General features: G+C 39.9%; 1 long non-coding RNA gene across 1 annotated transcript in view; it reads right to left on the reverse strand.

The window, feature by feature from the left end:
* Positions 1 to 11,387, reverse strand: part of LOC145246109 (uncharacterized) — a 29,888-nt gene extending 18,501 nt beyond the window's left edge. The window contains exon 1 of the long non-coding RNA XR_013863092.1: positions 11,273 to 11,387. This is a non-coding gene — a long non-coding RNA (uncharacterized LOC145246109). The remainder of the gene's footprint in view (positions 1 to 11,272) is intronic.
* Positions 11,388 to 11,770: the final 383 nt, after the last annotated feature.

Raw genomic sequence — 11,770 nt, forward strand, 5'->3', positions numbered from 1 at the left:
GACAGATTTGTTTTTATTGACTTGGAGTCATTCGAACATATGGTTAATTCACATGTTAGTGTAAAGAAGGAAAAATGGATTTTTATGAACGTCAAAATAGGAAACAGGAACTAGTATCTTTTCAGCCTCTGATTCTAATTTCTCCTATAGTTTTTTTCAAAGGTTTTCAAGATGGTTCCCAATGTTCCTACGATTATTGCTGTTATTTTGACTTTCTTCATCTTCTATATCCATTTCAGCTCTCTGGCTAGCTCTGTGTATTTGCTTCATTTCTCAGTCTCTTAGATATTCACCTTGTGGTTTGCTGGGGAAATCTACAATTTGGCATAACTTTTTTGTCTCATTAATTATTAAGACATCCAGTCTTTTTTCTTGCATGCATTTATTTGTTTGTCCGTCCATGTCCTATGGGATTTTATGATTTTCATTTTCAAGAACTGCTGCCTGTTTGTGCTTATATTGTGCGAGTGTTCATAATGCAACTGCTTGCATAATTCTCAGTGCACTGCCTTCCCCACTTGATCGTGCCTGTTCTTGTACACTTTTTGTTAGCAAGTGTTTTTGCATCAATTTGATCATGTGGTTTATCGTTTCATCTTTGTCCACAGAGTTTAAATTTTCTGTTGTCTTGTGTTTTGTTGATCTTAGCTTTGGTGGGGTTTCTTCTCATCACATTATATCATGCGGCTGTTATTAGATTTTCAGTTTCTCTGTTTAGTTTTCATTTCTGTAGACATGTCAAAAGTGTTTTCATTAGTATCATCTTTTCTCGCCCTTCTGAAATGTCCGTATAGCTGTTTCTCTTCCTATTTTACTTTTCTCGTCTTATTCCTTGTCTTTCTGTTTTCTGTTTTCTTCATTTTTTCCATGTAGCTTGCTATGATAACAACCCTTTAAGTCTGTTGTATTGTACATTTTTCTAATTCTTTTTTTTTGTGTGTCTTTTATGCAAACCAGTCATCTTCCCCTATCTTTCCTCTTCACATACAGTCTGTCGGCTTTACCCTTTTGATGTATTTTTGGTGTTGTACATTGTGAATACTCAGCAATTTCCTGGTCTTTTGATCTAAATGCCTCTGATCTTCTTTGATCCAACCTATAAATGATCCAGACTATATTACTAGTGACACGGCCCATGTGTTTATACCTTAAATTATGTTTCTACAATATAGTTTACTTTTCAGAACTCACAAATATTTGTAGGGGTCATATTCACTGAGTGCTTTTATATCTGCTTAATTATTACTATTATTATTATTATTATTATTATTATTATTATTATTATTATTATATTGCAGTAGCGAAATAGCAAACCTATGGATACAAAAATTTAAATTTTACCTCAGGATAATAAATGGATATATGATAATAATGATAATAATAATAATAATAATAATAACAATAATAATAATTAATAAATAAACTACTATAAACAAAATGAAAGCAGACATATCTATCTAAACATATCAAAGTTAAAACAGGTTACCTTTGTAGACACAATAATAAATAGAGCCTTCCCTACAAAAATTAACAAAGGGTGATTTACAGATCAAGTGAATTTTTTCCATAGAAACACGTGACCATTGGCTTCTACAAATCTCTACAAATCAACACACAAATAACAATGAATCTGATTGGCTAAGAGGTAAACTTAACACTGCATGTATATATAATATTAATTCCATGCAATACCCTGAAGAATCCTCAGGAGGATGAAACGTGAAAAATTCTCAGTAGCTTAACTGCCATATTGTAGTGAAGTAGAAAAAAAAAGAAATTAAAAAAAATATATATAAGACACAGCTGTTCCTTCCAAAAGGTTGAGCTCTTCAACGTCCAAAAATAATTCACCGTCACAAAAAGAATTCACCATCACTTCTTCCAACCGTCGTTTCACTCTCTGCGCTCTTCACGCTGCTTAAAAAAAAGTACCGTTTATATGCTGCCCATTTCTCCACTTATGCAAATTGACTATCAACCAGAGCCATCTAGTTTTCCATTTCTCCAAACAGCTAATTTGCAAAGGGGGACAACTCAAACCACACATATATATTTTATAACCTACTACATAGCTCTACTCGAGTATTGAGCATTGTTGAAGTAAATATTGAAAGTAGATACATAAAATCTTAAGTAGATATATGGAATAATAATATATGCGTGTTTGTTTTTATATATAGTAAGGCTCCTCCAGTGTTTGACAGACTATGGATACCCACGTAGGAGTGTCTGCCACACGCCCCCTTGATCTACACGATCATCACATGTCAACCCATCACGTAGTCGCTCGACCAACATGCCGGCCTTCTCTCTCGCTGCAATCTCCGCGGAGCCTCTTCGTGAACTTGGCTCGACGTCGCTGTCTTCCTCTGATGACACCACTACCGGCCGCACATCAAGGATGTGTCGAGGGATACCGTCGATAGATATATTGTTCGGGGACTGGACACTTGTCACAATGCCCCTCCCCCAGCATGTGGTACAGCGAGCATCAGGCGGTTTGATCCACACTTCCTCTCCCACTCGCACAGTCGCTCGCTTCTTCGTGTCTACTTGGCGCAGGGTCAATTGATTGACACCGGCTGCATCTCTCAACCACTGTCCTAACGGCCTCCTTTGTGATTCTGGGGTCCACCTTCCTGACCAAGAACAAGGTTCTATCCACTCCAAAATGGTGTATGTTATGCAAATCCTTCAGAGTGTCTTCATTTAAACAACATATTGCAACAGCCGCTTCATTCGGCGCCTTTAGCCAGGTCTTCTGCACCCTCGTCATCACATCTGCTCTGTTCTTCGCTGAAGGAACGATAGTGACCCTAAGTTGAAGATCAAATTCCCTAATCAATCATCAATTGACGCTTTACTAGCATCTCCGCAGTGCCTTTCGTCTTCACCCTCCTTTCTCCTGTAGCTTCGGACTGGATCCAAGAGAACACAGTGGCTGAGTCGGTCCTCCCCTCAACATTCTGTAGCCCCCATTTCAAGGCTAAGTTGATGCCCTTCATAACCGCATCCAGTTCCGCCACATGTATGTGAGCCACATCGTCCTTCTTCCGCAACCATGCAGCATCTTCTGCAGTAACACCACCTATTTCCAAGGTGACTCCCACTGCTATACAGCTTGTATCACACCACACAACACCTTCTGCACTGTTGGGTACATGCCAAACACCTCTCACTGGATCCTCTCTCTTCACCTCTTCAATAATCTCTCTCATAATGTCCACAGTCTCTTTATCAACTCCATCCTCCCACTTCACTAGTTAGCCTTTTGATATAACTACATGCAGTCCGTAGCCATCCTGCAATAGGGTAATGGCCCACCAGTCTTCCGCATATTGAGGAGTTCTCGCCTGCTCAATTTTTCCGACACCTCCGGGATCTCATTTCCCCTCCGGAACACTAACCGTCCTATCTGGTCCTTTCTTAGTTGGAGCCCTAACACAGCTCCTCCCTCCAACGATTCCGGGTGTTTTGCAATTAGCCCAAAGCTGTTGAGGTGTTTTACTATGTCCTCCGCAGTTGTTACCGTCTCATCCACCAAAATATCATCAATGTAGGAACTGGTGGCTCTTCTGACTGTGTCCTCCTCGCTTAGCACCGTTTTGAGGATCGCTGCCATGATTTTTGGTGCAGAATTCAGGCCAAAACCCAACCTAGTCAGGCAGTACATTCGGCCCGTGTATCTGACCAGCTGGTATTTCCAGAATTCCTGTGAAATGTGGATCTGTAGGTATGCAGATTTTAAATCCACAATCGTCACAGCCTTCTGAATCTGCCTCCACTCTCGCATGGTCTCTCCGCACACGTCCATCACATCGCCTCCCGTGTGACACGCAACATGTACGTTCAGCTCCCTGAAGTCCAGTACTGGCCGAACTTTTGGTTTTGTGGGCTGAACAACCGCCATTAACGGCAGTACACCTTCCACCTTCTCCGTCCATGATCTTAAAATCCCCTCTGAGATCCATCGGTCCACCTCCTTCTCAAATTCAACTCTTGTGCCTCCTCGCAACGTATACTCGTAGCATTCCACTCTGTTTTTCAGTATGGGAGGTTCTCCCTTCCATGCCCACTTGACTGTCCATTTCTCACCATCAAAGTGTGCAAAGAAATCTTGGTCCTCTATCGTGCAACTTTTGTCTGACTCGGCCGTTCCTGTGACACCTTTTTCGAATTGCACACCTGCAGCCCCTTGATGTCCTCCAAATCTTACGGAGTTCCTATATATCGTAACGCTCCCTAGTCGAGCAATTGCATCCATCCCTTGCAGCACATCAACACCCGTGACAATTTTGTTAATAACAATCGCCTGGATTGTTAGTGACATCCCACGTACCATCAACCGAACGATACTTGTGTCGTTGCACTTCACCTCTCTGCCGTCAACTGCCGTAATGCTGCTGGTTCTATTGCATGTGTCAACCATGTCTTTGGTGACAATTGTTGAAGTACAGCCCGTGTCGACAAGGGCTTTTGCACTTCGTCCATTTAGGGTCACCTCTACTTGTGGTGACATACCCTGAAGCGCCTTCATCGAATAAGTGGGGTAGCCACCGGCGCAGTGGCTTCCCCATGCTCGTTTCCCTGGGGACAGAATCTGCTGATGTGGCCGACTTCCCCACAGCGGTAACACATGACTTCTGGCTTTGGCTCCCTGCATTCCCTCGCCATATGGGGGCCTTGGCATCGGTAGCATCTGCCAGAGAACCTGGGTCTCTGCCACAGTCCTCTCTGCTTTTCGTCCTTCACAATTTCCTGCTGCAGTTTGCTTCGTTGAACGACAGCTACGATTCCCTGCTCACTCTCTTTTTTCCTGGCCAACACCCTAGCCTGTGTAATCAACTCCGCCACCTCCATAGTATTTACACCGGGCAGTTGCTGCAGAGCTATAGAAATATGGTCCGGGAAGCCATTGATAAAGGCCATCTTAACCATCTGTCGACAGCCTCCTCCATTGAATCCTGCTAGTCCCGTCAACCTCCTGATATTGTTGGCATAAACATCGACAGGCTCTCCGGTCCACACCATACGGGTTAGTTTGCCATATGCCACAAACGGTCCTTCGGTAAATGCTTCCTTCAGCTTTTCCTCAATGGCATCAACAGACAGTCAATCCTCCTCCCGCATCTCCAGATATAGGGCCAGAGCATCACCATCAAGATACAGCGGTATCAAGCTGGCTACATCCGCGATGTCCCGCAACTTAGCGACAAGTTTAACCTTGGTCAGCCAGGTTATAACATCTCCCTCTCCAGAGAACGTCTTAAGCATTTCACTGCTGATCCTCTTTGCTTCCATAGTTCCCGCCGAAATAGCTTGTAGTGAAGTAGAAAAAAAAGAAATTTAAAAAATAATATATAAGACACAGCTGTTCCTTCCAAAAGGTTGAGCTCTTCAACGTCCAAAAATAATTCACCGTCACAAAAAGAATTCACCGTCACTTCTTCCAACCGTCGTTTCACTCTCTGCACTCTTCACGCTGCTTAAAAAAAAGTACCGTTTATATGCTGCCCATTTCTCCACTTATGCAAATTGACTATCAACCAGAGCCATCTAGTTTTCCATTTCTCCAAACAGCCAATTTGCAAAGGGGGACAACTCAAACCACACATATATATTTTATAACCTACTACATAGCTCTACTCGAGTATTGAGGATTGTTGAAGTAAATACTGAAAGTAGATACATAAAATCTTAAGTAGATATATGGAATAATAATATATGCGTGTTTGTTTTTATATATAGTAAGGCTCCTCCAGTGTTTGACAGACTATGGATACCCACGTAGGAGTGTCTGCACATGAAAGTTTTGTGGCAGTAGTTGTGCAATCTCCCCCCCCCCTGAATCGACATTGTTAAATACCAGTGGCAAGTGAAATGTATGTACAGTATGACTGGAAACAAATGCCGCGATAAGTGAAGAGCAAATACAGCCTAGAATTCCCAAATGGGCACCCATCGTACTAACCAGGCTCAATGTTGCTTAACTTTGGTGATCTGATGAGAACTAGTGTGTCAATGCAATTATGCCAAATTATATATATATATATATATATATATATATATATATATATATATATTCAGCCACGTCTCGTTGAACACAACAGAGTTATTCTTTTTTCTGATTTTGATGGATAGTTTTTTAATTTGCCGGGCGGTCTTTTTAATTTCAGTAGACAGCTTATGCAGTATGACGCCCAAAGGTTCTTTTTCGGCCATATTGTTCTCATTGTTCTCGAACGCTTTCTATCGGTGCATAATTACACCAAGCCTCATAGAAAAAGAAAACAAAAACAACAACAATTGCTCCTGAAGATAATCGGATGCACCAATAGAAAGCGCTTGAGAACAATGACAACAATATTGCTGAAAAAGAACCTTTGGGTGTCATACTGTACAAGCTGCCTACCGAAATTAAAAGAACCACCTGGTGAATTGAAAAACTATCCATCAAAATCGGAAAAAAGAATAACTGTTCTGTTCAACGAAACGTGTCTGAATAATAATCTGCTGCCAAAATATACAAATATATATACATATTTATATATATATATATATATATATATATATATATATATATATATATATGATGAAAATAATGGAAATAGTATTCCGACAAAATAGAGAAAATAAAAAGGAACAAACCGTATTATGTGTTCACCAACATTTCGTCTTTATTTCGATTCATCCAGAGGAAGTCTCGAAATAAAGACAAATGTTGGTGAACACATAATATGGTTTGTTCCTTTTTATTTTCTCTCTCTCTATATATATATATATGTGTGTGTGATATTCTGATAACCTGATTGCTCTCTCTTAATCTTTATTGTGAATGTCCATCGACAATGACAACAATATTGCTGAAAAAGAACCTTTGGGTGTCATACTGTACAAGCTGCCTACCGAAATTAAAAGAACCACCTGGTGAATTGAAAAACTATCCATCAAAATCGGAAAAAAGAATAACTGTTCTGTTCAACGAAACGTGTCTGAATAATAATCTGCTGCCAAAATATACAAATATATATGTGTGTGTGTGTGTGTGTGTGTGTGTGTGTGTGTGTGTGTGTGTGTGTGTGTGTGTGTGTGATATTCTGATAATCTGATTGCTCTCTCTTAATCTTTATTGTGAATGTCCATCGACACGGCATTTATGAGTTCTTGATTCCCTACAATTCTTGTGTTAATTTCCTGTGGCCTAATAATTTCTGGTAGGAAATGATTTACCATTTTATGTTAAGTTTTATATGCGAAACTAATTCCTTGCATTGAAATCTAAAAATATGCGGGCGATTGTTAACAGTCGTTAGCAATTACAAACAAAGTAAAAAACGAAACATCAATTAGTCAACAGATATTTGTAAACAAATCAAGAAAATTTACTTTTCAACTTCTCTGCTTAATATCTGTGTTTCATTCTATTTTATAGCGATTTTATTTGAATTTTTCTTGTTGTATAGAACGACCCCAAAATGGAAAAGTAAAACAAAAATAAAGTTATGAATAAAAATTAACTTTTAGAATGATTAGTGACAGCCATTAGGTTAGTTTTCGTGTAGATTTCAACTTATTGAGGTGTTAAATACATCACAGCGAAATTTCAGGTAATTAAAATCAGGCGCCATTTAAGTACATCAGATTTGCAAGAGTCAGAAGGCATGAATAAACCATGTAAATAAAAGACTTTTAAAAATATTTAACAAAAACAAATTGAGCAGTTAAGTAGAAATGATTTTGGCCACCGTTTTGGGGGGATTCTTTTTCTAAATGTGCACCTCAAGTGCGTAAATTATTATTAAGGCATTGGTGGCCATTTTTTCTTTTTCATATTGCCATTCCTTTTTTCCAAATTATGATTTGGGGGGGGGGTATTTTCATGGGACCATGATTTCTGGTATCCATATTTTATTTTTCAAAAATCAAACAAAAAACATAATAATTTGGGAAAAAAGAATGCCAATATACAAAAAAAAAGGGCCACCAATGTCTTAACAATAATTTACGCACTTGAAGTGCACATTTAGAAAAAAGATCCCCCCCCCCTAAAAAAAAACGGCGGCTAAAATCATGGTTCCATGCAATAGCGTAAAAAAGATCAAATTTGGCCTCAAAAACGTCAATCTGGCAAGCTTTAGAAAGGCCAAATTTTGAAAAGATAGCAGCCTCAATTGTCGTACATTTATTCTAATAAAAAATATTGAAAAAATAATAAAAAATTTTTTTTTTAAGGTTTTATTTTAGCCTTAGGGTCTAAAAATATGTTTTATATAAATATAAATAATTTTTATAAATGTTTGTCAGTCAAATAATTTACGCCGTGTGTTATTTTCACAACTAAGTTTTCATGCTCTTCTGTTTACATATAATCACTATAAAAAGAGCAGAATGTAATTTTGTATTTTGCTTAAATTATCATTTGTTGGAAAAAAAAATCATATAATTGAGAGTAGCTAACCTGAAGTGAGGTTGCGAAAAAAATACAATCTTCTTCGCACACTTCTTCTCAGTTCTTGTAATCACAGTAACATAAAATAAAGGAACGTGGAGATTCGGCTATACACGCTACGGCTCTACTACCAAGATCAAATGTGCACACAAGATAGGGAAAACGGTGGCCTCTGGATGGAGGACACCAAGAAAGCCTTCCCGGCTTTGAGAGGGGTGCACAACTCCGAGGGGGAGGCACACAGGTTGCCCCGAGGTGAATGTCCCTTCTATCGCGAGTGCCGGTGCGCACTGAAGTCCCTCTTAAGAGTGAAGGAAAGCCTCTCTAACACTCTGCTGTTGTCCCAAAAGGCATTATATCGGGTTTTAGTGAGGGGATCCATAACGGATGTCATCGGTGGGAGGCTCCCTTTGACGAAGGAGCAGCTCCGCTCAATCTGGCCTTGGGCGCCTGGGTCAGGATGCCTCACTAACGACGAGGCTTCCTTGACCTGGCTGGTAATTCGGGATGCTCTCTGGGTCGGTAAGAGACTCCACTCAGCTGGCTTGGTGGACTCGCCTATTTGTAAACGGTGCGGCGATGAGGACGAGACTTTATGTCACGCCTTCGTTTATTGTCGCATTGTGGCGCCGCTGATTGAGTTTGTTACAGGTCTCATGGTCCGCATACTGAACACATCCTCATTAACCTTGGTTCCTATTAATGTCTGTAGCAATTGGGCTCCGACAACGGATAGGCTCAGAAAAGATTTGTGTTTGACGTTGCTAGCAGTGATGAGAGGTGTTATCTGGAACACACGTATGAAAGTGGTCTATGGATCTGAGGGCTTCGCTCCCCTCGACCTTATACGACTCTTCTGTCATTATTTGAAGGATCGTATCAAGGCCAAGAGAGTTAGACTCTCTTCGTCAGATTTTGTTGAAAGGTGGGTGTCAGTTGCGCGTGTGTGTCGGGTGAGAGAAGCAAGTCTTGACTGGTTCTTGGATGTTCCTTAGGAAAAAGAATTTTGGGTGACAGGAACGAACGTCAGCCCTGACTCGTTTTTAGTCCAGAGTAGGTAACGATATAGGCAAGAGTAGGACTATTATTTAGGCTTCTTTGTTCATAACCTAGCTAGTGTATGATAGTGATCATTAGGCCCCTTTTAAGTTTGTTCCTGCGGTTTTTTTTGTTTTTTTTTTACCCTCACTCCCCTCCCCAATTAGGTGACAGATCGCTTGATTCGCCAGAGATGCGGGTTCCCTTTCGAAGTTTTCGTAAGAGGTGTTTTAAATAAAGCGTTCGGACCCGCATCACCCTTTCGACTGGCGAATCGGTGTATCTGCCATAGTTTAACAACGGGGGGGGGGGTCTTTTGTTACTAACATTGTAAATATTTCATTTGTATTTTGTATATAAAATTTTTATCTTCCCAAACCCCCCTTTCTTATGGGTTTTAATTAGGTTATCATGGTATGATGTTCTTATGGTGATTGATGAAGGATGTATACGCTGATAGATGTATAGTATGAATGTGGTATTATGGTGTAAGTAGAGTGAAAGTAGGAACTAGTTAGGTTAGATTAGTTAGCACTAGTCAGAGAAGACCGTCCTTTCCCCTCCCCCATCTTCGGCCTTGTGCCAAATTTTTCTGATTTTTTACTTGTAAATTTTCTGAAAATAAATACCAATAAAGGAATAAGGTATTTATTTTCAGAAAATTTACAAGTAAAAGGGAGCCTCCCACCAATGTCATCCGTTACGGATCCCCTCACTAAAACCCGATATAATGCCTTTCGGGACAACAGCAGAGTGTTAGAGAGGCTTTCCTTCACTCTTAAGAGGGACTTCAGTGCGCGCCGGCACTCGCGATAGAAGGGACATTCACCTCGGGGCAACCTGTGTGCCTCCCCCTCGGAGTTGTGCACTCCTCTCAAAGCCGGGAAGGCTTTCTTGGTGTCCTCCATCCAGAGGCCACTGTTTTCCCTATCTTGTGTGCACATTCGATCTAGGTAGTAGAGCCGTAGCGTGTATAGCCGAATCTCCACGTTTGGCATGCCTAGACCGCCTTCAGAAGGATGTAGGTAGCAGACATCGCGACAGACCTTAGGGGCCCTTCCAAGCCATAAGAAGTTGAAAAGAGCCCTCTGCAAATATAACAGTGTATCTGACGGGATTGGAAGCACTGATAGACGATAAATAGCGATTGGATAGATGTGGGTATTACACACCTCCGCTCGCCCCTTTAATGAAAGGTTTCTACTGATCCACCGTGAAGCTGCAGACCGTACCGCTTTCAGAACCTCCGACCAATTTTTCTCCAGCTGGAGGTCAGGACCACACCAGACGCCGAGTATCTTGCAAGGCCCATCGCTCCAACTAAAGGGCCCCTGAAGGCACCAATGCGCAAACCCGAAGACTTGTCGCAATAAAGGAATAAGTAACTCTTCACAAAAGAGGAAGGTTTTTATAACAATTACCTTACTCTATTAGTATAATTAACCATAAGGCTATTGTTCTTCTTGATTGTTGGAAGAGCATCCTCACCTCCGGCAGCTACACTCAGATATTCACCACACATTCCAATAAAATAGAAAGAGATTATTACGATAACTTCCCCCCCCCCCATTGAATGTCATCCACGTAGATATATCTCATTAATTAGCATTAGATTTGACCGGATGAAGATTGTATAAATATTAATAATACGAAATGTATTCTCGATTTTAATACTGATTAAAAAAGTTTTTCAGGCGTGAATAAATATTAACATTTTCCAACAAACTGGTTACGCCTCATAAAGCTCTATAGACATGTTTAAAATAAAAATAAAATCATACTTACTTTAATACAGACGTCTTTCTTATCAATTATCAGTTTTGAAGAAGTAAATAATAACAATAATAACACGATTATATTTGCGAATTATTAGATAAAATAACATTTAAGGGAATCGTACTGAAAATTAAGATGGCGTAAAAAACTAGCTCCGCAGAAAATCTTAGACGTAAAATAAATAAATAATAAGAAACATTTGGACAACACGACTGAGCCTTTTAAAAATCAATTTTATTTTAATTTTATTTATTTCAATATTTAAATTGAGAGGGAAACGAGATTATATCATCTTAACTTTAATTTATATGATTGTACCCATTTACAATGCCTCCCCACGGGACAAAGTTAGAAACCAGGGTCGTTTTTTAACGTGGAGAAAAGGTACAAAAATAAAAATTGTCTCAGTCGTGAAGGATTTCTCCTCCGCCGAAAGAGAACAAGAAATAGAAGTGCAGCATCTGAAGAACAGATACTACACTTTGATCTTGTTTATATATTTTATTG

Source organism: Euprymna scolopes, chromosome 23 (genome assembly GCF_053919585.1).
Source record: "Euprymna scolopes isolate OS-2025 chromosome 23, ASM5391958v1, whole genome shotgun sequence".
Taxonomy (NCBI): Eukaryota; Metazoa; Mollusca; class Cephalopoda; order Sepiida; family Sepiolidae; genus Euprymna; species Euprymna scolopes.